This window comes from Pleurodeles waltl, chromosome 3_1, assembly GCF_031143425.1.
Source record: "Pleurodeles waltl isolate 20211129_DDA chromosome 3_1, aPleWal1.hap1.20221129, whole genome shotgun sequence".
Classification (NCBI taxonomy): domain Eukaryota; kingdom Metazoa; phylum Chordata; class Amphibia; order Caudata; family Salamandridae; genus Pleurodeles; species Pleurodeles waltl.
Window position 1 is genome coordinate 1224661150 of NC_090440.1, and position 26751 is coordinate 1224687900.

A 26751-nucleotide genomic window follows, 5' to 3' on the forward strand; every position below is an offset into this window, starting at 1 on the left:
GAGTTCCTGTGGTAGAGGTTTTTTCCAAAATTTGGGGGGTTTTCCTCTGGGACTCCTTCTGCAGGGTACGGTCTGCCTTGGCGTCTTTTCTAGTCAGCAGCACCGTGGTTACTAGAAAGGGTCGCCCCTATCTTGGCCAGTCCAGAACCAGTAAAAAAACGGATGTTCCTTCAAGTTCTTCAGCCAACGGTGGTAAGAGACGTGCAGACTGAGCCATGTCTGGCCTGGCATTAAGGGGCACCCACTAACTGACACCCACCACCCGAAACCCATGCCACCTACTAATTATTGTAGTAATGCCCACTGTACTCACCTCCTTATGGCTGCTGTGATGCCCACAAGCGCCCATCCAGCTCTGGGTAGGCCACTGCCAGTATGCGGGCCATCAGGGGGGTCTTCCTCGTTGGGAGGCCATCCCCAACTGGGCCTCTGCGGTCTTCCGTGCCCAGCGTCTCAGGTCCTCCCACTCTTTCCAACAGTGGGTGCTACTCCTGCCATAGACCCCCAGGGCCCGCATGTCCTTGGCAATGGCACACCATAATCCCTTCTTTTGATGGGTGCTGACCTGCAGAGGTGATACAGACGGGAAGACACCATTACACATACAATCCAGCCTGTCATACATTTGGCCCACCAATCCTGTTTCCTTCACCACTGGGACACACATCGGCCGGTGCACACCATGTACACCCACATTACATCACCCCCCCATGACACGATGCTTGCAGACACATCTCCATGCATCCTTCCCACATGCATTGTGCCCACGGTGTACTCACCTGTTGGTCTGGAGGCCCTTACAGCAGTCCATACATCCACCAATCGCTCCAACTCCTATGCATTGAAGGCAGAGGCCCTTTCCCCGGTCACACAGGCCATGGTAGGTTCCAGACACAGGTCACAGCAGCACACGCAGTGTAGGTGTTCTCCTCTTGAAGGTCAGGAAACAAGTGAAGATTGAGATAGAAAATGGTGGTCTCATCCGGGGCTGTGTACACTGTCACCGCTGGCACTGATCCCCATTGGCCACTGTCCTCCATAGAGCCCCATATTATCTAATGAGGAATTGTACGGCGGTGCAAGACCGCCTTCCGCCACGACGCCCAACGTCGGTGCAGTTACCTCACTTCCACCGGTCCCTACATACAGTACAGGCAGTTGCCATGTCATAGTGATGGACAATCATCAGATTAACCTTCACTGCGTCACTGCCTAGATTTGCACATACCTGTCATTACCACTGTCCAATCACATAAATGCAACATGTACACTGAGATTGTGGTTCCATTGTTCAAATTGTGACAGCCTACTCACTCTTGTGGTGGAAGATTCGGCCACTGTAAAGGCAGGATTCTATGCAATGGACTAACGCACCAATATAATTGGTGCATTAGTTCCCCCCCTCAGCCAGAATGAACAGGTGTTCAGGAATCAGAAGTTTCCACTCACTGAATGTGCAAATGGTTTGTCTGGCGGACCAGTATATCTCCCACGTCAGTGCCAAGTATCCTGGGTCGGTGCATGACACCTTCGTCCTGAGGAATAGCAGCATCCCAAATGTGATAGCCCAACTACAGAGGCACAGGGTGTGCCTAATAGGTGAGCCAGATCCCCCACCCACTGTATGTCAGTGTATGCCTTCAGGTCTTCCCCCATAGGATTGTATAAGGCTAAATGTCCCTCAATACTTGCAGGTGACCTCGGCTACCCAAACTTATCGTGGCTGCTGACCCCTGTGAGAATGCCAGGAAAGGGGCTGATGTTATAATGAGGCACATGGGCAAACCAGAAGACTAATCGAGCGGACCTTCTGCCTCCTGAAGGCCAGGTTCAGGTGCCTCCATCTGACTTGTGGATCGCTGTGCTACTCACCCATAAAGGTTTGCCAGATAGTAGTGGCATGCTGCATGTAGCACAACCTGGCCCTCAGACGACATGCGCCTTTTCTGCAGGAGGAGGGGACTGGAGATGACCCTGTGGCAGCAGTGGACCCTGTGGACAGTGAGGATGAGGAGGCAGAGGATGAGGATGAGGACAACAGAACATCAGTTATACGACAATACTTCCAATGACAAACAGGTGAGACAGTGGAACTGACCATTACTCTGACTATTGATTTATCTGTGTGCCTGTGGCATGATGGCATTCACTTCTTTTGCAGGTCAACTTACTGTCACCTATGGCTTCTCATTTTCCAGATGTTGATGATATGACAACATTGTCCTGATGTGATCACTACAGACTGTTCCAGATCATTATTTGTTAGCTATCACAGTGTTCAGATCATTTGTACTCAATGTGAGGGTTCCTACAAATGCACATTTAAGACACATAAAACAGTATTATCAAATTGTGTTCAAGGTTGTTTATTCTACTGCTATATAATTGAGGGTAAAGTGCAATGGAATGGGGTGATGGTAGAGGAAAGAGAGGGGTATTGTTCCAGTCAGTTTGTAGCACAGGTCCAGCATCCAAAGTGCCATAGGAAGGGGAGTAATGTCAGTTCAAAGTGGACAGTATGACAGGGTGGGACACAAGGACAATCAGGAGAGTTTCATTTCCTGGTGGTCTTGGCAAGTGTCTCTGGCTTCTGTCTGGTTCGCAGGGAACGTTTGCGGGGTGGTTCACCTTCTGCAGGGGGAGGGGTGCTAATGGCCTGTGGGTCCTGTGGCGGGGCCTCCTGTCCACTAGCTGCAGCGTAAGGGGTGGCTGGTCAATAGACTGGCTAGTGGTAGGGTCCTGCTGCTGTGCTGTCCATTCCCTCATGATGTTGGCCATGTCTGCCAGCACCCCTGCTATGGAGAACATGGTGGTGTTGAGGGCCTGCAAGTCCTCCCTGATCTCCTAATGGTGTTCCTCCTGCAACCGCTTGTTCTCCTCCATGTTGTTCAGGATCTGGTCCATTGTGTCCTGGGATTGTTGGTAGACACCCAGGACGTTGGTGAGTGCCTCCTGAAGAGTTGATTCCCTGGGTCTGTCCTCCCCCTGGCTCACGACGGTCCTCCCAGTGTTCCTTTGCCCTGTGTCCCTGTCCCCTGAACGGTGTGCCCACTGCCACTGACCCCAGGTCCCTGATTGTCTTTGGTATGAGGTGTACAGGTGGGCACACTGCAGATTGACTTGTTCTTTAGACAGAGGTGTGAGTACTGTGGTGTTGGAAACTGATGGGGGAGGCTGTGTGGTGGACTGTGAGTGGGCTGGGGTGACTGACTGTCCAGGGGTTCCTGATGGGCCAGGTTGTTGATCTAGATCCTGGAGTCCAGAGTTACTGTCATCACTGTGGGCATCTTCTGTTGAGGGACTGGATATTTATGACACCTCCTCTCCACTGAGATTGGCTGAGGCACCTGTGGGGATGTAAGTGATGTATTATTTTTCATGCCTGTGACATGTTGTACATCTCTATCTTCCCCTCTATGGTTGCTTTTGCCCTGCCACCTTTGATGTGAATGGTGATGTATTGTGGGATTATTAGTTCCCCTATGCTGTGCATGCTTTGGTGATGGGTGTCCATGCAGGACTGGGAGGGCTGTCCATGCATTTGTATGGCATGCAGGGCTTGGCATTGGGGTTAGTCATCCGTGTTGGTGCAGTGTGTGGGATGGAGTAGAGTGATGGGAGAGAGCGTGTGAGATGGCATGCAGGTATGGGGCAAATGTAGGTAAATGCAGTGTCCAGTTCTCCAGCTACTCCAGTGAGTGCCTCAGGATGCAGTAATGGCAAGACTTGCTCCTCCCATGCTGTGAGCTGTGGGGGAGGAGGTGGGGGTCCACCGCCAGTCCTCTGGATGGTGAGCTGGTGCCCTGCTGCCACGGAACGTACCTCCCCCCTAGTTCGTTCCACGTCTTCCTGATGTGGTCCCTTGTTCTTGGATGCTGTCCCACAGCGTTCACCTTGTCCAAGATTCTCCGCCATTGCTCCATCTTCCTTGAAATGGATATCTGCTGTACCTGTGCTCCAAACAGCTGTGGCTCTACCCTGACTATTTCCTCCACCATGACCCGCAACTCCTCATCTGTGAAACGGGGGTGCCTTTGTGGGGCCATGGGTGTTTTGTGATGTGTGTGAGTGTGTGGGTGTTGGGTGGTGTGATTGGGTGTGTGTAGTGGAGGGCGTGAGGGATGTATAGATGTGTGTGAATTTGTCGTATTGGTCTTGATGTCTGCCTGGTGGAAATGATTTGTATTCGTAAAGGGTTATGGGTAATGTGAGTTTGTGTTTTATAGTGGTGTGAGTGGGTAGGTGTTGTGTGTGTATGGGTGTCAGGTGTGTGTTGTTTGAATTGTCCAATGTTGTGTAGTTTAGTATTTGGATGTCCATTCTGAGTGCGGCGGTGTATACCGCCAATGGTTTACTGCTGTTGAATGCCTGCCATGGTGATTCGTGGACCATGATCTGGTGGGCTAGCATAACGGTATGGGTGTTGGGACTGACACTTTAGCACTGACCTTTGGGCTGGCGGATTTGTGTATGTGGCAGTATTCTGTCGGTTTGGTGTGTGTGTCGTAATATGCCAAAGGGCTATCTGCCACCACAGCGGCATGTTGTCGGCCGTCAGCATGGCGGTAAGTGGGATTTACCACCAATGTCATGATGAGGGCCAGAGTGTCTAGGCTGCTCTGTAGGCCTGATCACCATGACCCTTCCTCAAAACTTCTGGCCCCACTCAACTAAGGCTCCCCAGCCATCAGATGCAGTTCGCAATCTTGGGGTTGCATTTGACAATAATTTGTCCCAAGAAAGCCATGTGACAAAAGTAGAAGGCATATGCATTGCACTACTCCATGGGCTAATTAAAGTGCTCCCACTGCTTCCCTCGCACTGCAAACCATTAGTGGGGAGGAGTGTTATACACAGTAGGTTAGACTACTGCAATGCGCTAATATTTGGAGCTTCTGAATATTTGATTAAGCATCTGCACAGTGTGCAAGATGTAGTAGCAAACTTAGCACTTGACAGACCCCACAGGTCCTCGGCTCAGGGAGCTTTGAAGATATTGCACTGGCTTCCCATATAGAGGAGGATCGTGTTTAAAGCCATGTGCATCGTGTTTAAGGCCTTACAAAAGACAGGCTTGGTGCCACTGCAATACAGATTTAAAAAATACGCTCCAGTTAGGCACCTCTGCTCCAGTATGGCAAGCCTTATCTGCATCCACACTTACCAGAGGTCAAGACGAGAGGGTCGGACCTTCTCAGTTAAGGCATCTCAGATGTGGAATCAGCTACCTCACTCACTAAAGGCATCAGCGGAACTGCTACAATTTATAAAGGCCTTGAAGACTTGCTCTTCCTGAAGTGACCTTTGCCATCGCTGTAAACGGGGCATGTGCTTTTCTCTCTGAACAAGTCAGTTTGTTTATGTTCACTAATGCCAGCATACCAGTTTTGGTGACAGGAGCCCTCTACAAATGTTATAAATAAATAAGTGCACAAGTCCCCCTTTCAGGTCACCTTCGGCTCCAGACTATCAGTGGGAGGTAATTAGCCTCTTTCTGTAGACTCTGGTCACTACCCTTTGAGGTTTAAATATGAGCCCCTCTCAACCCCCCCCCCCCAGGAACACCCATCAGTAAACAGATGCAGCTGAGTATCCTGTGTTGTGGGTGTCTGAAGGGAATGCACAAGCGTAGCTGTCACCTAGCCCAGGCCACACATGTATTGGAGAAAAGGCTGTAGACACACAAGACAGTAAGTGCAGAGAAATGCCCACTTTCCAAAAGTGGCATTTCTAAAACAGAAATAATAAATTGAATTTTACCAGTAAAGAGAATGTATTGCTACCATTCCAATGGTACTAAGCATGATGCAGCTACTCCTCTCAGATCAGGAATTACAACATACAGGTCTTATAAGAAATTCCCAATTCTGGCCTACGAGAGGGACAGGCCTCACAGTAATGAAAAGCGACTTTCATTACCAGAACATAAAAACGTAAATGTATATGTCCTGCCTTTTACTTACATGGCAGACTGCCCTATGGGCTACCTAGGACCTACTTTAGGGGTGGCTCATATGTAAGACAAGGGGAGTTTAAGGCTTGGCAAGAGGTTCTAAATGACAAGTCTGTGTGGCAGTGGGACTGTACACACAGGCTCTGCAGTGGCAGGCCTGAGCCATGTTTAAAGAGCTTCTCAAGTTAGTGGCACAATTAGTGCTGCAGGCCCATGAGTAGCATTTAATTTACAGGCCCTCAGTACATGGTATACCACTTTACAAGGGACTTGCAGGTTAATTGAATATGACAATTGTGATTACACCAGTCTTACTATTGTTAGGAGAAAAGCGCATGCACTTTAGCGCTGATCAGCAGTAGTAAAGTGCTCAGATTCCTAAGGCTAATAAAAAGATACAGTAACAGAACAGGAGGTAAAGACAAAAAGTCTGGGTTTAACCCCTCGGGTGCCTGTGGCCTAACTGTTACGTCCTCGTTTACACCGCTCGGGTGCTGAGGACGTAACCGTTACATCCTGGTATGGGCATTCGGGGGAAGCACTAGCGCTCCCCCCAAGGGCCTCACACCCTCCTCCCGTGGGCAGGAATGGAAGGGGAATCACTTCCCCTTTCCCCCTGGACCCCACCACCTGTGGCATCTGATTACTTCAGCGTGCAATTGTGCTCTGGCCTCATCAGAGGCTACCCCTCCGCGCTGGAAGCTCAACTTCCAGCGTGGTTCGGAGGAGAAATACAAAAGCATTCCTTCTCAGATCACGTGGAGAGGGGGAGAGAGGCATCAAAGGAAAGCAAAGGCCTTTCCTTTCCCTTGATGTCTCTCTTTGCATTTCTGCTGCCCGCAGAAATGCCCACTAGACACCAGGGAGTTTTTTTTTTTTTTATGTATGCAATAAGGGGAGCGGCCCCTTGGGCAAGGGCCGCTCCACAAGGGGGCAAATTATTTTTAGGCCTTTTTCTGCCCCCCCCACCCCTCGGGGGCAGATCAGCCTTTTGTAATTAGGCCGATCTGCCCCTAGGGGGTCAGAAAATGCTAGAAACCAGCAATTATAATATTTTTTTTAATGTGTTTTTAGATGTGGGGAGCGACTCCTCAGGCAAGGGTTGCTCCCCTGGGGGGCAAAATTTACTTTAGGCCATTTCTGCCCCCTTTGGGGGGCAGCTCAGCCTATTTTTATTAATCCAATCTGCCCCCAAGGGGGGCAGAAACCACTAGACAAAAGGGATTTGTTTTGGTCAGTTTTACGCGAGGAGAGCAACCCCTTAGGCAAGGGTCGCTCCCATGGGGGGGGCAAATTTGTTTTAGGCCATTTCTGCCCCCCTTGGGGGCAGAGCGGTCTATTTTTTGGGCAGAAACAACTAGACCCCAGGGAGTTTGATTTTTTTGCATCAATTTTACGCAAGGGGAGCGACCCCCTTAGGCAAGGGTTGTTCCCCTGGCGGGCAAATTTATTTTAAGCCATTTCTGCTCATCTGCCTATTTTTATTAGGCCAATCTGCCACAAGACAGCAGGTTTTTTTTTTGCGCAATTCAACACAAGGGGAGCGACCCCTTAGGCAAGGGTTGCTCCCCTGAGGGGGGAATTTATTTGAGGACATTTCTGCCCCCCTTGAGGGCAGATCGTCCTATTTCCATTAGGCCGATCTGCCCCCGGGGGTCAGAGTCCACTTAGGCACCAGAGATTGGTGTGTGTGTATGTGTTTTGTTTGGGGTGGCAGCCCCTTGGACAAGGGTCTCTCCCCATGGGGGCACATTACTGTTGGCCATATGTTCCCCGGGGCAGATTGGCCTATTTTTGGAAGGCCCAACTGTAGGAGGCTAGCCTGGTTTGTAGTGGGTCCCTAAGGTACTTAGGGCCAGATGTAGCAAACGTTTGCGACTCGCAAACGGGCAGAATCACAATTTGCGACAGTGCAAAATCGGAAATGGGATGCAAAAAGCCCATTTCCGACTCGCAAAAAGCGATGGGACCCGTTTGCGAGTCGCATCTGTTGCGACCCCATTGTGCGACCCGCAAATTGCGAGTCGCAATTTGCGAGTCGCAACCCATATGCAATTGCAACTCGCAAATTGCGACTAGTCGCAAAAAGCCCAGTTTGCATGTCCCATTTACCACTAACTCAGAGCAGGTGGTAACCATTACCAAAGTATAAAAGGAGACCCAGAAGCCATCTGGGTTACTCAAGATGGCGGAGATATACCTGATAGCAGTGAGGAGGAGAGTCTACGCAGCCCAGCAGAGGAGGAGGAGGGGCCATAGACAGGAGAAGATATATAGAACAAGGCAGACCCTTTTCCAGCAAACTGAAGAGGAGATCTATGATAAATACCGCCTTAGCAGCGCAGCCATTCTAGAATTAATAGATTTACTAAAACCACAGCTAGAACACAAGACTCTGCGTGGCTGCGCCATCCCTACGCATGTGCAAGTACTATGCGCACTGCACCTCTTGGCCTCAGGGAGCTATCAGGGGGTCATTGCCGAGGCTGGTGGGGTATCCCAAAGTGCAGTGTCAAGGTTCCTCAGGGCATTCCTAGATGCCTTAGTCACGCACAGGTCTCACTTCATATACTTACCAAGGAATGAGGCAGAAATTAACAGCACCAAGCTGGACTTTTACCGCATTGCCCACTTTCCCCAAGTCATTGGATGTGTAGATGGGACACACATTCAAATATGCCCCCCTGCTAATCTGGAACACATTTTCCGCAACAGAAAGTGTACCCACTCACTCAACATACAGGTTGTTTGTGATGCCCATTACGTCATCACGGACATCGTAGCTAAGTTTCCAGGCAGTACCCATGACTCATACATTTTTAGGCATAGTGGGATACATCAACGCCTGGAACGTGGGGAATTTGGAGACGGATACCTCCTAGGTAGAGCCACAGACACTTGCAGACATACACACAGGTCACTGTGCACGACTATCTGTACTTCCTAACAGTGTACTTTTGTGCCCAACAGGTGACAGTGCATATGCTCTAAGGCCTTGGATCATGACTCCGTTTTTAACACCAAGAAATGAATCTGAGAGGCAATACAACAGTGCGCATAAGAGGTCCAGGAACCTGATCGAGCGCACCTTCGGACTCCTGAAGGCAAGATTCAGATGCCTCCACCGCAGTGGAGGCGCCCTCCAATACACCCCCATTACCGCATTCAAAATTGTGGTCGCATGCGCCATCCTCCACAACATAGCCACCCGACATGGGCTACCTCTCACCCCTGCAGACCCAGATCCTGATGATGAAGAGCAAGAACAACCACATCGCCATCATGGGGATAGGAGTCTAGCTAATCAAGGCAGACTGAGACGGGACCACATTGCAACGCAATATTTTGGACGGTACGTGTAAACTCCCACCATACTCACCCATTAACCAAACACTCCTTTTGTTAAGTGGAAGAAAAATAACTGTTTTAATAATGTAAGGAATGAACTATATACAAGATGAAATTGTCCATGGGCAGGGAAATGCCAACCAGCCATGTGGCACATTAACGCCATGTGCCACATTTATTTCTCCTGGCTGTTCTCTAAGATCTCCTGCCCCTCCTGCCAGCCTGGCTGGTCCCTGCTGCGTCCATGGTGCTCTGCCTACCACTCCTTAGCACCCTACTGTCAGTGGCAGATACACTGCTCACTGTGGAGCCCTCCTCACTGTCTTGGGGTGTTTCCCCGGTGGCCCTCGACATCTCCCGTGTCTCCATTAGTTCTATTATGTGTGTGAGACGTCCCAGGCCCCTGGCAACATCCCCAGCAAAATGGCCCATCTCTATTTGCAGGCCAACTGTCCTCCTCGACAGGCCTGTTGTGTTGATGGCTAGCCTGCCGATCGATGTGGCCATCCTGTCCAGTCTTAGCATTATCTGGCGATCTCTGCGCCGCCCAGCCTCTGCCTGGCCCAGCAGTCCGCCCGCCAGTTCCCTGATGGCAAAGGCAGTGTCCCCAGTGTTCTGGCACATCAGGTCCATGCGTCTGTTGAGGTGCTGCATGCTTGCATGGTTGTTTCTTACAAAGCGGTGCAGCACCCCACTAATCCTGCCCAATATTCTGTTCTGCAGGCACTGACCCCGCAGCAGATGTGCCTCACTGCTGGTTGGAGGAAGTATCCGGGATCCAGATGCTCTTGCCCTGCGACACCTGCGCAGTGGTGGCTGCCCTGTGCTCCCACCTGTATCCTCCCTGGCTGTTGCTGGGGCAGCTCCTGGCATTGTTGTTGCAGCAGGCGTTACCACTGCAGGAATGCTGCTGACTGTGCAGGTGGGGGTGCTGGAGGGTCCTGGGGTGTCCTCCTGGGCCTGGGTGCTTGGGGTGTTGGGGGTGTCTTGCTGGAGACCTGTGGGACATGGGGAACACACTGTCAGTGTCTAGTATCTATTGCACAATTCATAATAAACATTTGCCTATGAACTGCCTATTTGACCACATTTCCCATAATGCATCATTCTGGCTTTTTCTACCCTGAAATGGAGCTAATTTGGTTGTGCATGCACCTGTGTACATGGTGGGTGGGGTATGACATTGATAGGGGTACAGGCTTATCACATGGTACTCACCGGTTGATGTGCTGGGCTCTGAGGTGTCCAGGTCCCCAAATCCACACACTGCCTCCGGCTCAAATGTTTCCTCAATCCTTTCTTCAAGGGGTGTGGGTGGTGGCACAGATGATGGTCCCCCTCCAGTGCCTCTCATCTCCCAGAGCCTTTCTGCCACCCTCTTCTTGGTCCGGGAGCGGAGGTCATACCACCTCTTCCTTATGTCCTCAATTGTCCTGTGGCTCACACCCAGGGAATTAATTTTTTCTTGCATTTCCTGCCAGATTTTCTTTTTGGTGGCCTCAGGAACAGTGAGGGCTGCTCTCCCAAAGAGCTCATCATGGTGCTGACAACATTCCTCGGTCAGCACCTCAAGCTCCCTCTCAGAAAATTTTATTTTCCTTTTTCGTGGAGTTCCCTCCATGGCTGCTGCTGCTTGTTCAGTGTGAAGACTGGCAGTTATAAAAGGGTGTGGTCCAGCCTCCTCCCAGGTGTATTTGTTAACTTCCTGGCTGTGATGTCATCATCATGTGCCAGGAAGTGTTTCCAGAGTGTTCTGGTGTGCTTTCTGGAGTGTTTTGCTGCACCTGCAAGCAATTTTGAAGGTACTCGCAATTTGCGACACCCACTCGCTAATTGCGAGTTTGTTTTTTGCACACTCGCAAACAGCGACCTCGCAATCTGCGGACTCGCACACAGCATTGCGAGTCCGGCTGCGAGTCGCTAAATCAGACCGGTTTATTTCCTGGCATACCAAATTGCGACTCGCATTTTGCGAGTCGCATCGACTCGCAAAATACGAGTCGCAATTTTTATTTTTGCTACATCTGGCCCTTACACCTTATTCCAGGTCCATGTGTCCCTTATTAGTGAAATGTAGGCAGTGTCTAGAAGCCAGGCTGTCTAGAGGTAGCTGTAGGCAGAGCAGCCAAGGCTGAACTTGGAGACATGCAAAGCTCTTGCAATACCACCGTAGTCACACAGTACTCACACACAAGAAAGACAATACTCATTTTTACCAAAAATAAAGGTACTTTATTTTAGTGACACAAAGCCAAAAATATCTTAGAGGCTATGCTCCCTTAGGAGGTAAGTAAAACACATAAAATATACACTAGTAACCACAATCAGGTAAGTACACAGTCATAAAATAGTGCAAATAGTGAAAATCACCATAGGCTAGAATAGGCCTAGGGGCAACACAAACCATATACTAAAATAGTGGAATGCGAAAGTCGGTCCCCCCCAGGACAGAGTAGTGTGTAGAGGGGCGCTGGGAGTGTAAGAAAACACCAAAGGTAAGTAAAGTACCCCACCGCAGAGCCCAGGAAAACAGGAGTAAAGTACAGCAAGATTCCTCAGAACACACTATGGCGGTGATTCTAACCGCGGCGGGCGGCGGTCGCCGCCCGCCATGCGGTTACCGCCAAATGACCGCACCGGCCATTCTGGCTTTCCCGCTGTGCTGGCGGGCGACCGCCAAAAGGCCGCCCGCCAGCACAGCGGGAAAGACCCAGCAACGATGAAGCCGGCTCCGAATGGAGCCGGCGGAGTTGCTGGAGTGCGACAGGTGCAGTAGCACCCGTCGCGAATTTCAGTGTCTGCTAGGCAGACACTGAAATTCCTTTTGGGGCCCTCTTACGGGGGCCCCTGCAGTGCCCATGCCATTGGCATGGGCACTGCAGGGGCCCCCAGGTGCCCCGCGGCACCCCCTACCGCCATCCTGTTCCTGGCGGGAGACCCGCCAGGAACAGGATGGCGGTAGGGGGTGTCAGAATCCCCATGGCGGCGGAGCGCGCTCCGCCGCCATGGAAGATTCTCAAGGGCAGCGAAAAGTCGGCGGGACACCGCCGACTTTCCGTTTCTGGCCGCGGCTGAACCGCCGCGGTCAGAATGCCCAGCGGTGCACCGCCAGCCTGTTGGCGGTGCTCCCGCGGTCATTCGCCCTGGCGGTTTTTACCGCCAGGGTTAGAATGACCCCCTATGAGTCGTTGGAAAGGATTATGCAAAAACCCAGCAAGACTGCAAGACACCAATGTTGGATATCTGGACCTGAAGACCTGTGGAGAGAGGAGACCAAGTCCAAGAACAGATGAAGAGTCCAGGAAGAACAGGAGCCCCTGCTAACCCGGATGAAGGTGCAAAAGTGTATTGTCTGGTTAGAAGAAAAACTCAGAGATGCACCAAAAAAGACAGTTGCGGGATCCTGCTTGGTGCAAGAGATGTCCCACGTCGAATAGAAGAATGCAGGCTGGTTTTCGTTGTTGGATTCCCCCAACAAGCCTTGGCTCACGCACAAGACGCGGTTGGCTGGACAAAATGCTACCAGGACCCAGAAGGGACCTAGGGGTCTCAACTCAGACTGAGGAGACAGAAGGGGCTCTCAGCACTTCAGAGAGCCCTCAGAAGACGGGGCAGCAGGAGTCCTAGGACACAGGGACAAAGGCGTTGCAAATTGCGGTTTTCGCAGCACTACACAAAGGGATCCCACACCGCCGGAGAACAACTCAGGGAGCTGGGCGTCACAGGATAGAGTACCTGAGACCTGGGCTACGCTGTGCACAAACGATTCCTTGGAGAAGTGCACAGAAGCCCTAGGAGCTGCAAAACATGCAGTGCACAGGGGTACTGTCTGGCCAGGGAAGCAAGCTCTAACCTCCTCCAAATTTGGACAGTTGGATGTTTGGACAGTCTGGGTCTCTTGTCAGGAGAGGGGACACAGAGTACCGGTCGTTGCTGCAGAGATGTGCCTGCTGAAACAGGGACGTGACTCCGTCACTCCACGCAAGATTCCTTCGGTCCTTCTGGTGCAGGGTGAAGACAGGCTGTCCTTGGAGCATGCACGACCTGGAAACTGTTGCAGTTGCTGGCAGGAGCTGAACGTACAGAGTTGCAGTAGCCTTCTTTGATACTTTGTTGCCGTTGTAGAGTTCCTGGAGCAGTTCTGCGGTTGATCCGATGGTAGAAGGTGAAGCAGAGGTTGCAGAGGAGTCCTGCTGGAATCTTGCAAAACTGAATCTGAGGAAACACCTAGAGGAGAGACCCTAAATAGTCCTGAGAGGGGAATTGGTCACCTAACTAGGTAAGCACCTATCAGGAGGGGTCTCTGACGTCACCTGCTGGCACTGGCCACTCACATGCTCCCAGAGTTCCCTGACCATCCTGAAAACAAGATTGCAGAACCCAGGAACACTCTGGAGGAACACTGGGCACCACCCCTTGGGTGGTGATGGAGAGGGGAGTGGTCACTTTCCTTTCCCTTGTCCAGTTTTGCCTGGGGGTCCCTGAACCGGTGTAGACTGGATTATGCAAGGAGGGATTAGCATTTCCAGAGGCTTCCTGAAATTGAGCTGCCCAAGCCCCAGGGAGGCAGAAGCCTGTCTGTGAGGTGGAAGCAGCTGGGGCTGCAGTGGAAACCTCAGAGAGCTGGTTTGGCAGTACTGGGGGTCCATGGTAGAGCCACCAGGGTGCATGGAATTGGCCTCCCAATACCAGAATCAGATTGGAGGTACAATTTCTCAATCTTAGACATCTCACATGACCATACTCGGGGTTACCATTGTATGTAGTGCACACTTATAATGGTGTCCCTGCACTCACGAAGTCAGGAAATTGGTTTTGGACAATATAGGGGCACCTCTGCTAGTGCAGTGGTGCCCTCACACACAGTAACTTTGCACCTAGCCTTCAGGAACTGAAGGTTAGATATATAGGTGACTTATAAGTTACCTGGTGCAGTGTAAATGGCTATGAAATAGTGCTTGCACTATTTCACTCAGGCTGCGGTGCCAGTCCTCAAGAAGTGTTTGTATGAGCTCCTTATGGGGGACAAAGGAAATGCTGCAGCCTGTAAGGATCTCCTGGAACCCCTATGCCCTGGATACCTAGGTACCATATTCTAGGGACATATAAGGGGGGGTCCAGTATGCCAACCTGGAGTGAAATAAGTGGTCACTAGACTATAGTGACAAATTTGGAAACAGAGACAGCATAAGAACTGGAGTTCTGATTAGCAGGACTCCAGTGACACAGTCAAGCATACTGACAACACAGTAAAACATACTGACATATGGGCCGTAAACTTTGAGCACTGGCGTCCTGACTAGCAGGATCCCAGTGAGACAGTAAAAACACACTGACAAGCAGGCAGAAATTGGGGTTAACATGCCAAGAAGGATGGTACTTTGCTACAGCCCAGCAGAGACCAGGGAAGATTTTTTTTTTTTTTAAAAGAGGGTGGGACTATGGCCATACCCCCGCCCCGATCCACTCTCAGGGGGAGCAGAAAGCATTCTAGATGCCAGGGAATTAGAAAATGGGGTAACAGCCTTTCAGCTCTTTCCCTCACACTAAAACATCTTATCCCTCGGCAAGCAGAAGGATATTTAATCATTTTGGGTTTTGGTTTTACATTTGGGCCATGAGAGCTTATCTAACTCTCAAAATCGTCCCACTTGGAATGGTGAGGGCTACACTTTTTGGACTTTGGGATGCTGCCATGTAGTAAAATCCACAAGATCTAGACACATCTGAAAACTTAACATCTGGGTGAGTCCAGGGTGGTGTGCTTCACATGCACCCGCACCATTTTCTTACCCACAATGCCCTGCAAACTCCAACATTGCTAGAAATCACACATTTTTGTGATGGAACCTTCCGGAATCTGCAGGACTCCACAAAATTCCTAGCACCCAGCATTGTACATGTATACCGCCCCACTTGTCAGCCTAAAAACTTTTTTTTTTCAAACTGCTCTTTTGGACCCGCTTTGGTTCCCCCTCATTTTTTACATGTTTTTGGCTCTTGCCTGACACCGGCACTTGGCCCTCCTACATAAGTGAGGTATCACTTTCACCGGGAGACTGGGGGGAACCTTGAGGGGTAGGGAATTTGTGCTGGTGCGGTGATCCCACACACAAATGTGGCAAAAATGGCATTGTTTAGCTAAATTTGAGGTTTTGCTGAGGATTCTGGGTAAGAAAACACTAGGGGATCCACACAAGTCACACCTTCCTGGATTCCCTCAGGTGTCTAGTTTTCAGAAATATATGGGTTTGGTAGGTTTCCCTAGATGGCTGCTAAGCCTAGGACTAAAAACACAGCTGCCTCTCCCTCGCACAAACAGGTAGTTTTGTATTTGATAATTTTGATGTGTCCACATAGTGTTTTGGGGCATTTCCTGTTGTGGGGACTAGGCCTACCCACACAAGTGAGGTACCATTTTTATCGGGAGACTTTAGGAGACGCTGGGTGGAAGGAAATTTGTGGCTCCTCTCAGATTCAAAAACTTTCTGTCACCGCAATGTGAGGAAAAAGTGTTTTTTTTGTCAGATTTTGAGGTTTGCAAAGGATTTTGGGTAACAGAACCTGGCGAGAGCTCCATAAGTCACCCCATCTTGGATTTCCCGAGGTGTCTAGTTTTAAAAAATGCACCGGTTTGTTAGGTTTCCCTCTGTGCCGGCTGAGCTAGAGGCCAAAATCCACAGCTAGGCACTTTGCAAAAAAAAGTCTGATTTCAATGTACAAATGTTATGTGTCCATGTTGCATTGCCTGTCGCAGGCACTAAGCCTACCCACACAAGTGAGGTACCATTTGTATCCGGAGACTTGGGGTAAAACAGAATAGAAGAACAAGTGTTATTGCCCCTAGTATTTCTCAACAGTTTTTCCTTCCAAATGTAAGACAGTGTGTAAAAAAGGCATCTATTTGAGACATGCCCTGTAATTTGCATGCTAATATGGGGATCCAGGAATACAGAGATGTGCAAATAACCACTGCTTCTCAACACCTTAGCTTGTGCCCATTTTGGAAATACAAAGGCTTCCTTGATACCTATTTTCACTCTTTATATTTCAGCAAATGAATTGCTGTATACCCGTTATACAATGAAAACCTATTGCAAGGTGCAGCTCTTTTGTTGGCTCTGGATACCTAGGGTTCTTGATGAACCTACAAGCCTTACATATCCACGCAACCAAAAGAGTCTAGTAGACGTAATGGTATATTGCTTTTGAAAATCTGACATCGCAGGGAAAAGTTACAGAATTAAATGTTGAGAAAAATGGCTGTTTTTTTCACCTCAATTTCAATATTTTATTATTTTAGCTGTTATTTACAGTAGGAAAACCTTGTAGGATCTACAAAAATGACCCTTTGGTGAATTCAAAATGTTGTCTACTTTTTAGAAATGTTTAGCTTTCCAGGCTCCAGCATTGGTTCCACACCCATTTCTGTCACTAACTGGAAGGAGGCTAAAAGCACAAAAAATAGTAAAAATGGGGTTGGTCCCAGTAAAATGCCTAAATTGTGTTGAAAAATGGGCTTTTCCGATTCAAGTCTGCCTGTTCCTGAAAGCTGTGAAGATGGTGATTTTAGCACCGCAAACCCTTTGTTGATGCCGTTTTCAGGGAAAAAACCACAAGCCTTCTTCTGCAGCCTTTTTTCCCATTTGTTTGGAAAAAACAAAATTTTCACTGTATTTTGGCTATTTTCTTGGTCTCCTCCAGGGGAAACCACAAACTCTGGGTACCATTAGAATCCCTAGGATGTTGGAAAAAAAGGACGCAAATTTGGCGTGGATAGCTTATGTGGACAAAAAGTTATGAAGGCCTAAGCGCAAACTACCCCAAATAGCCGAAAAAGGGCTCAGCACTGGGGGGGAAGGCCCAGCAGCTAAGGGGTTAAACAGGTTTGTTTGGGTAGAAATAAATTGATGTCAGTAAAGTCAACCCTAACCACTGTGCAAATTTCTTAATCCTAAATGTATGCTTCCTTCAGACCAAGCACTCTTAAACAATGCCTACCAGTATGGGTGACATGTGGATCATGCACTTTGTAGTCCCCATTGTCAGCATTTTCTATACACTGATTCACACACATATGATTCACCCTACACTTCTAAGAGAGGCCCTATGAAACAAATGAAATACATGTGAGAGAGGGGCTATGGAGAGATGAGAGGCACTGTTAGAGGGTGATGATGAAGGAATCATTGCAGGACCCTTAAATGACAGCTGTATCTTGGTGCACTGTAGGAACGTCATTTACTATGCTTTAAAATCAAATGCAGTTGAATATATTATGAAAACGTGTTGTAGAATGCTCCTTTTTGCAATTTTTCCCAAATTGTCCAGGGGGTAGGGAAGAATCCTCCAATTCCCATTGTAGGGATCATTCCCGCTCACTATACACCATATGGGGGGGCTGGTCTGACAACATTTGCCAGAGCTGCGGTGTATTCCCGGTCAGACCCTGCACAATTGCATTGTTGGGGCTCATATCATCCCTTGTGAAATATTCAAACTAGTTACACCCTCTCAGAATCCCTAAAGCCTGTAGCCCGAGAATTCTGAGTATACGATTGAGTATTCAAGCTGGCTCTCTGCACCCTACAGTAACGCAAGGCATTTTACCTTTAGCAATTCGCGATTTGAGCAACGGAAACCTGTGTGCTCTTTGAATCCATTTGCCTCCCTTTCTATTGCAAGTGGCGGCTGGTGAAGTTTAAAACTGGCAGGGCGTCAAATTAAACCATGAATTTGACTGCTGAGCGATCACTGCAAGCAAACATTACAATCCTGAGAGAATGGGGGCTTGGGGGGAGTAGAGGGCTTGCCCGGTCTCCCCCCGGGCTTGTCGGGCATCCGTGGTACAGTCCACGGCCCGAGTTTAGGAGGATTGGTTGGTAGGGCAGGATAAGGCGGGCATTGGGCAGGGGTATATATGGCAGGGGCTGGGTGTGGGCGGCCTCTTTGGCCGTCGTCACACCCAGTAGGCGTGTTGTGCTCGTGGTGTTGTGTTCGTGTCAGAGGGTAGGCGTGTTGTAGGCGTTTTCAACTTTGAAGTATAGTGTTTGTAGATTTTCATTGTGAGTTTTTGCGGTAGGTAGTTAGTAGAAGTGGTTTAGTCGGAAATTATGGAGCCTAGTAAGGTAGTTCAAGCTCTCAAAATTCTGCAGGACGAGGGTAGGGAGGACTTAATAAAAGAGGGGGTTTTGGAGGAGGCGTGGGTGGGATTGAGGAGACCAAAAAGGTTGTCTTCTAGGGGAGTGAGCGCGGCGGTTATCGCGTGCTCATCCTCGCCGCAAAAATGTAAAAAATTCAAGGCTAAGAGCGCTGAGGGCAGGAAGGCGTCGCGCTCACCTGACAATATTGCTGAGACTCCAGCGAAGGTCCAGGGAAGCCCGACCTGGTTTGCGCGCAAAAGGGGGGCCGGGAGGTCTTCACGGCGTTCGGGTGGCTCTTTACCACGGCGGGTTGCGGCTGGGGGGAGAGGGGCGGCCCTCTCGAGTGCGGAGGCGGTGCTGCATAGGCAGGGGGCGCAGCGTGAAGGTGTGCGGGAGGGAGGGGCGGGGCGCATCAAGTCAGTGGAGCAAGCCCAACCGACTAAAGAAAGAGTTGGGCGCCCGGCAGCCATTTTAGAGGAAAGACGGTTAGGAGGCATTTATAAAATGGCGGCGCCCATCGTGGGAAAGGAAAAGGTGCCGGTTTCACATAAATTTAAGCGGAATGCAGTGGATTTGGAGGCTCAGGGGCACAGTATAAGGTCAGAGGAGGTTATTCTGATATCTGATGAGGAGCAAGAGGGGTTGGAGGCATTTGGCTTAGATGTTGTTGAGGGAGAATTGCACTCTGATAGTCAGTTTGTTGGAGGGTTTGGAGGATATGGTTTGGTGGATAAGGAGTTGTTGGGTAGTTTTCACAAGGAGGTGAAGGAGAGTGAGGTTGCTGAGGTAGGTTTGGATTTAGGTGAGCAGGTTGAATTTGTTGATCAGGATGGGTCTATATTTAAAGGTAGAGTTTGGGGTAAGTCTAGTGGTGAATTGAAGAAAGGCAGGTTTCAAGTTTTACAGGAGGTGAGGCAGAGAGATGTTGAGGAGGTAGGCGTTGGGTATGGCGCTCCTCGGTTTCAGGGCGGACTGAAGGGGTTGACGGTGCATCGGGAGGCTGGGCGGCCTTCTGATGGTCAGAGTCAGCCGGTTAAGGCCAGGGCGCCTTTAGCACACCGGGGAGAAGAGAGGGTGAAGTCCGGAGCGGCTTACCTGACAGCGCGGGAGTCAGCAATGTCGCTAATGGGTCACGGTGCGGGCTCATTAGATGAGGTCCCTTCCACTAGCCGGGGCGCTAAGGGAAGGTGGGAGCTCCAAGAAGAAGAGGATCTGGACTTCGAGGAAAAGATGGAAGATCGGGCTCTTCCGGTTTCTTCGACTGTGGTTACTGACATTGCGCCATCGGCGGCAGAGGTGGTCCGGGGCGATCACCCTGCAAGGCGACGTCAGGCTGTAGCAGGGAGTCTACCAAGAGGTGAGGTGGGAAAGGGGATCGGGGGTAATCTAAGGGGTGCCATGGGGGGTTTGCTGGCAAAGGGGGGTGTGGATGCCTCAATTCAGGTGGATTCGGTCGACTCTGGTGCAGGTAAGTCGGAAGTGGTGATGAAAGAGGATGCTTCGAATGTTGGAACGGATGAGGTACACAAGGTGGCGGTGGTTAATTCGGGAGTCGTATTGAAGGGTAAAAAATTACCTTATATGGGGGTGGCGATGCCTTTGGGGGCGCATCTCACCCAGAATTTAAAGGAGAGGATTTGGAAAGGGGAATTTGTTGATGTTTTCAAATTACTCCATAGAGAAGTTCAGGCAAAAGAAGGGTCTGAGGAGGAGGAGTGGGAGTTACTCAGGAGGCCTAGGGTGCCTACAAACATAGAGAATTGGACGTCTGCTTTTCTCATTTATGCTAGTGTTTATTGTGAGCGGCATGTTGATTCTTGTGTGGCGCTTTTTAAGTATATGGATGTAGTGCGGCGAGCCCAGATGGATTATGGTGGTTTTGGTTGGCTACGATGAAGAGTTTCGGGCTCGGAAAGCCATGGATCCGTCCAAGGCCTGGGGTGAAATTGATAATGAGCTGTGGATGCAGTGGTTAAGGACAGCGAGGTATGCTCCAACCACGCACACAGCTAGTGGTCTGCCTGTGCAGTATAGGCCCTTTCAGGGGCGTCCCACCCAGTTTGGGGTGGGTTTCGGACAGCGTAGCTACTTGCAAGGGAATGGATCTTGCTGGGCTTTCAACAGTGGCTTCTGCAACAGGCAGCCGTGTAGATTTCGGCACGATTGTGCCCACTGTGGTGGGAGGCATCCATCCTATCAGTGCTTCGGGGGTATGCAGTGGAGTGGTCAGGGACAGCAGTTCAGAGGTGGTGACAGGGGTAGAGGACAGACTCAGCATGTTGGGGGAAAAGGGGCCTTCTCCTATTGATTTAAGTGTTATTGTGTATTGGCTACAGCGTTATCCCAGGGTTGAGGAGGCGAAAGTTCTGTTTTATGGTTTTAAAGAAGGTTTTAGGTTGTGTTATCAAGGGCCTAGGTTGCGTAGGTGGGCTAATAATTTGAAATCTGCGAGGTTGTACCCAGAGGTGATTGAAGAGAAGTTGAGGAAGGAATTGTTTTTAGGCAGGATAACTGGCCCCTTCTTTGAATGGCCGTTGCCTAATTTAACGATTTCACCGCTTGGTGTGGTCCCTAAGAAGCAGGCGGGTGAGTTTAGGCTTATCCATCATTTGTCATGGCCTGCGGGTGTTTCAGTTAATGATTTCATCGCAGTTGAGGACACGGCTGTGCATTATGCGTCAGTGGATCAAGCGGTTGCTTTGGTGAGGAGGTGTGGACGTGGTGCCGAAATGGCAAAATCGGATATTCAGTCAGCTTTTCGGTTGTTGCCAGTTCATCCAGAGGATTTTTCCCTGTTGGGAATTCAATTTGGGGGTGCAATTTATGTGGATAGGATGTTGCCTATGGGGTGTTCGGTTTCTTGTTCATTATTTGAGATGTTTAGCACCTTTTTACAGTGGTGTTTTCAGGCTTTGGAAGGAGTGGGATTAGTCACTCATTATTTGGACGATTTCTTTTTCGTCGGAAGGGCGGGGTCTGGATCATGTGGCAGATCGTTGTTGGAATTTCAGAGATTGATGGAGGATTTTGGTGTGCCGCTGGCTCGGGAGAAGACGGAGGGTCCAGCAACTTGTATTAATTTTTTGGGTATTGAGTTGGATTCAGAGAGAATGGAGTTGAGGTTACCTCAGGATAAAGTTCGGCAGTTGATTGAGTTGTTGGATGAAGCAGTTAAGAAGAAGAAGATGGAGTTGAGGCAGGTTCAAGCTCTACTGGGTCACCTAAATTTTGCGTGCAGAGTAATTAGAGTGGGGCGGGCTTTTTGTAGGAGGCTTGGTTTTTCGATGAGAGGAGCATGCTTGCCACACCAGCACATTCGGATTAAGGCCGACATCAAGGATGATTTGAGGATGTGGATGGGGTTTTTGCAGGAATTCAATGGGGTTTCCATGTTGGTGGAGGATGAGGATTGGTTCTGGCAAGTGGAGATATTCTCGGATGCATCAGGAGCGAATGGTTTTGGTTTGTTTTGGGATGGCCATTGGGTGGCGGAGGCATGGCCAGTCAGATGGAAGGAGGCAAAGCATAGTATTGCGTTCCTGGAGTTTTTCCCGTTGGTGGTGGCATTGGTAATTTGGGGCTCTCATTTAGCCAATCGGAATGTAATATTTAATGTTGACAATCAGTCTGTGGTGGCATTAGTTAATTCACAAAAAGCTAAGGAGGACAAGGTGTTGAAGTTGCTGCGAATCTTTCTGTTGCACTGTTTGAGGTTCAACGTTATGTTTAAAGCTAAGTACATTCCAGGCATTAATAATGATATTGCTGACGCCCTATCTCGTTTTCAGTGGCAGAGGTTCCGTGGTCTGGCACCGGGAGCGGATTCGGAGAAGACTTGCGTCCCGGGGGAATTGTGGGAGATAGGAAATTGAGCCTTTTGGAGCTGGTTCAGATGTCTATAGCCCCGTCGACGCGAAAGAGCTATTGGCAGGCCTGGTTGGAATTCTTGGACGCAGGTGCGGTAAAAGTAGTAAGGGGGAGTGATGTCATTGGGAGGAGAAGGGATGAAGCGGTTCGTTTCATAATGCATCTTATTGAGAAAGGTTTGTCTGCTGTTACAATTGCTGGTAAGTTGGCTGGGATTGCTTTTTACGGTAAGTATTTTTGGGGTTACGATCCAGTGGAAGGGGAGATTTGTAGGAGGGTATTGGCAGGTTGGGCTAGGGCGGGGGGTGCTCGGTGGGACAGAAGAAGGCCGATTACGTCCCAGTTACTTAGGGCCATTTTGCGGTGTTTGAAGAGTGTTTGTTTTTCAAGTTGGGAGGTTTGTCTGTTTTCCTTATGTATGGCATGGTTATTTCATGGTGCTTTTCGCATTTCGGAGTTGTTGGGAGTGAGGGGGAGGGAGGGTCTTTTGCTTTCTAATGTACAGGTAAGTGGTGGGGATATTGGGATTTGGTTGGGAAAATCAAAAACGGATCAGTTGGGTAGGGGGCAGGAGGTGGTTTTGCGTCGCACGGGTATACAAGATTGTCCGGTTGGGTTGTGGGAAATTTTTAGGGCTAGATTGCCCGAATCTGCAAGGTTGGTTTTTATTCATCAGGATGGAATTGCGCTGACGGCGTCTCAAGTTTTGGCGGTACTGAAAATGTGTATTAGAGAGTTGGGTTTAGATCCAAGATGCTATGGGACTCATTCTTTTAGGATTGGGGCGGCGACGGAAGCGAGAAGACTTGGGAGGAGTGATCAGGTAATCCAGGAGTTGGGCAGATGGAGGTCTCAGTGTTTTCAACGGTATGTTCGTATTTTTAAGTGACTGGGGGGGTTTTTGGGGGGTTGGTTGGAACAGGTCTGTTTTGCTTTCTTCCCTGTTTATCATTAATTCTCTCTTTCAGCCTTTCTTTTAGGGTTGGTGCTGTGAGTCCTGGGTGATGGGTAAGAGGCAGTTGATTAACACTCCCTTTTTCTTTTTAGGTTGCGTTGGGGGTCCAGATGGAGTTTGTGCGGTTTGGATCGTCGGGCATTCTTTTGTGCGATGGGCGGAGAAGCAGGCAGCCGCAAGGCATTTTGGTCGCCAGCTGGGCCTGGATAGTATAAGGGTTAAAGTTAGCTGGGTGGGGAAAAGTGGTATGAGGTGGGGGGAATTGCTATATGTCTTATCCCAGAGGCTAAGGCAGGGGGTTTGTCCGGATTTGTTAGTAATTCATTTAGGTGAAAATGATTTAGTGGCGCTTTCAGGTATTGGTTTGATCAAGACAATCAAGGTGGACTTACTCCGTATTAAAGAGAGGTGGTCAGGAACTCACATAGTTTGGACAAGTCTGCTACCTAGGAGGGTCTGGAGGGGTGCTCATTCTTTTAAAGGTATTGAGAAGCAGAGGCGGAAAGTGAACAGAGAGATGAAAAATTTTTGTAAGTCACATGGGTTTTCGATATTGAGCCATGATAACATTTTGGGTTCGGAGGTGGCTTTGTTCAGACAGGATGGGGTCCATCTTTCTTTCTTAGGTAATGAGCTTTATTTATTGGACTTGCGTATGATTATTGCGGATTTATTGGGGTTGAAGCCATGGGATAGATAGTAGGGTTGGGTGGGGCAGGAAAACGCCTACCGGGTTTTCCTGTGTGGCGGGGGGTTTGGGCCAAGAAGCAGTTCGGGTGGGGAAGGGAATCGACATAAAGATGACTGGACTGGGATTTACAGGCAAGGGTATTTTAGAAGGGATGGGTAAAGGGTAGGTCAGGTCAAGGTGTTTGGGTTAAGGGGTAGTTGTGGAATGGGTATTAGAGGGAGGGGGAGGGGATAGGAGGTAATTTATGTATTAGTGAGGTTCAAGTAGTTTTGTGAGGCTTTTTGCCAAGGTTATTTGTTTGCCAGACCTGTTCTATTAAAGCGGCCTTTTATCCCTCTATGTCGAGTGTTGTGGTCTGTTCATGGTTATGCCCGATGGGGGCTTGGGGGGAGTAGAGGGCTTGCCCGGTCTCCCCCCGGGCTTGTCGGGCATCCGTGGTACAGTCCACGGCCCGAGTTTAGGGGGATTGGTTGGTAGGGCAGGATAAGGCGGGCATTGGGCAGGGGTATATATGGCAGGGGCTGGGTGTGGGCGGCCTCTTTGGCCGTCGTCACACCCAGTAGGCATGTTGTGCTCGTGCCCTCCCGCCCTCCCAGGATTTATTTCTTTTGTTTTTGTTGCATTGGGGTTTTTGGGGAGGGTTTATGTTATACCTTAGGCTGGGTGGCATTGGTGTTCTCATAGGTTATTCTTTAAGAGGGCAGGTCTGCGCTTAGTAAGGCATGAGGGTTGTTATTCTGGGGGGGTTGGGTTCGCTGCCGCTGATAGTCAGGTCTGGCTGCGGGGGGTTTGGGCCAAGAAGCAGTTCGGGTGGGGAAGGGAATCGACATAAAGATGACTGGACAGGGATTTACAGGCAAGGGTATTTTAGAAGGGATGGGTAAAGGGTAGGTCAGGTCAAGGTGTTTGGGTTAAGGGGTAGTTGTGGAATGGGTATTAGAGGGAGGGGGAGGGGATAGGAGGTAATTTATGTATTAGTGAGGTTCAAGTAGTTTTGTGAGGCTTTTTGCCAAGGTTATTTGTTTGCCAGACCTGTTCTATTAAAGCGGCCTTTTATCCCTCTATGACGAGTGTTGTGGTCTGTTCATGGTTATGCCCGATTTGGTCTGTGGAGGATGCCCCGGAATCGCATGCTTAAGCAGCCTAAGACAGTACTATGAGCCTATGCTAATAGAAGTCTGTGCTGTACAAATGCCAGCAACATAACACAGTTTGAGGAATAGAGGAATAACGGAGGCTGTGCGGTAATATAGGACAAGGGAGGAAATAAGTGGATACATAAAATAAATCTCAGAAATTAAGGACACTTACCGTCAGGAACTCCCAGGGAATAACAGGATATATCACAAGGATTAAGAGCACATATCTCAGGTATAAAAAAAACAGGTGACATGTCTCAGACAATAATGCAATGCTGCATGTCCCAATAAAATGTTATCTCTTGAGAAATAATGCGATATTTCAAGAAAGAAATCATAGACACATTTCAGGTTAGATACAACACATCATGGGAAGCTCTGAACACACCTCTCAAACAAGAAGGCGGCATCTAACAGTGGGTGGTGGCATTCCAAGTAATAAAGATTAAGCCTCCACAAACAGATACACATTGTGTTAAGAGGGTCACAGTTTACTAATTGGCTGCAAAGGGCAATCGCAGAAGAACGGGGACCATTTTTGTGTGAAAGAATATTCAGATATCAATGATTTTGAAAAGAGGACGTGGGCCTTGTTTTTGATCGTCGAGCTCAGAAAAACAGTGATTTCTGCGGAGGCCCCCCTAGGCCCAGCAGTAATAAAGGAAGCCACATGTACTTCTCAAACATACAAGTATTTTTACCCTACAAGATTTTTTTTAATCATTGTTGGAAGGATGAATACGTTGAAGGTTCATCCTAAAGCTCGAGCTTCAAGCCTCAGCCTGCTGAATTATCTATCTTCAATTGTACAGGCTTCGTTTGAAAATACAACTTTTAACCCTAACATCGAGCACTCAGTGGGTTCATGTGCCTGCTGCAAATAAAGTCGCCTAATGCAGATCAGGGTTTGAACCACAGTATGTTGGTCTTTTATCCATCCAATGTTTATAAAACATTCAATACTTATGCGTACAAGAATGCTCACAATCTGAGGAGTAATGGCTTCAAGGAGATTGTTAAATTATTTTGTGGAAGAAAACTGCCACAAATTGTGGTATATAAATGATGTCTTTCCATCCCGAGTTCAGTTTATTTCTGCTTTGCGATTGCTGCTAACCAATCATTAAGAAAAAGACTTTTCTATTATTAACGCGCCCCTTTGATATTATTTTATTCACTCTGGGATTCGTTTTAGGCCAATGAATCTTTTGACCCTGATTGAAGACACCTTAGGACAAGATAACTGATCAACATGACAATCAATATGTCAATAACGTCATCAATAAGACTCGGGAACCAACATGACCTTTCAGTCATGAATAACCACACCAGTTTAGTACGATTATGTGAAGTTTATTCCCTATTGATTACAATTCGACTAGCAAGTTTATTAATCTCAAAACCAAGAAACACATTAACATGGTCATAATATGGCAACTCGAATAAGATTTCAATAACGCGAGAATTCCAAACATTAGAACATAGCACAACGTCAACATAGGTTAACCTCAGCAGAGTATCATTAGTGCGTTATTCAACAAAACACTGAACCAGTCATTTGTCTGTTTGTGTCCGTTTAGTGAACCCCTTAACTAACCTTGAATTAGCATTGGCATGTTGGGCTTCATGCAAAACAATTTGGTAACACGAATTTG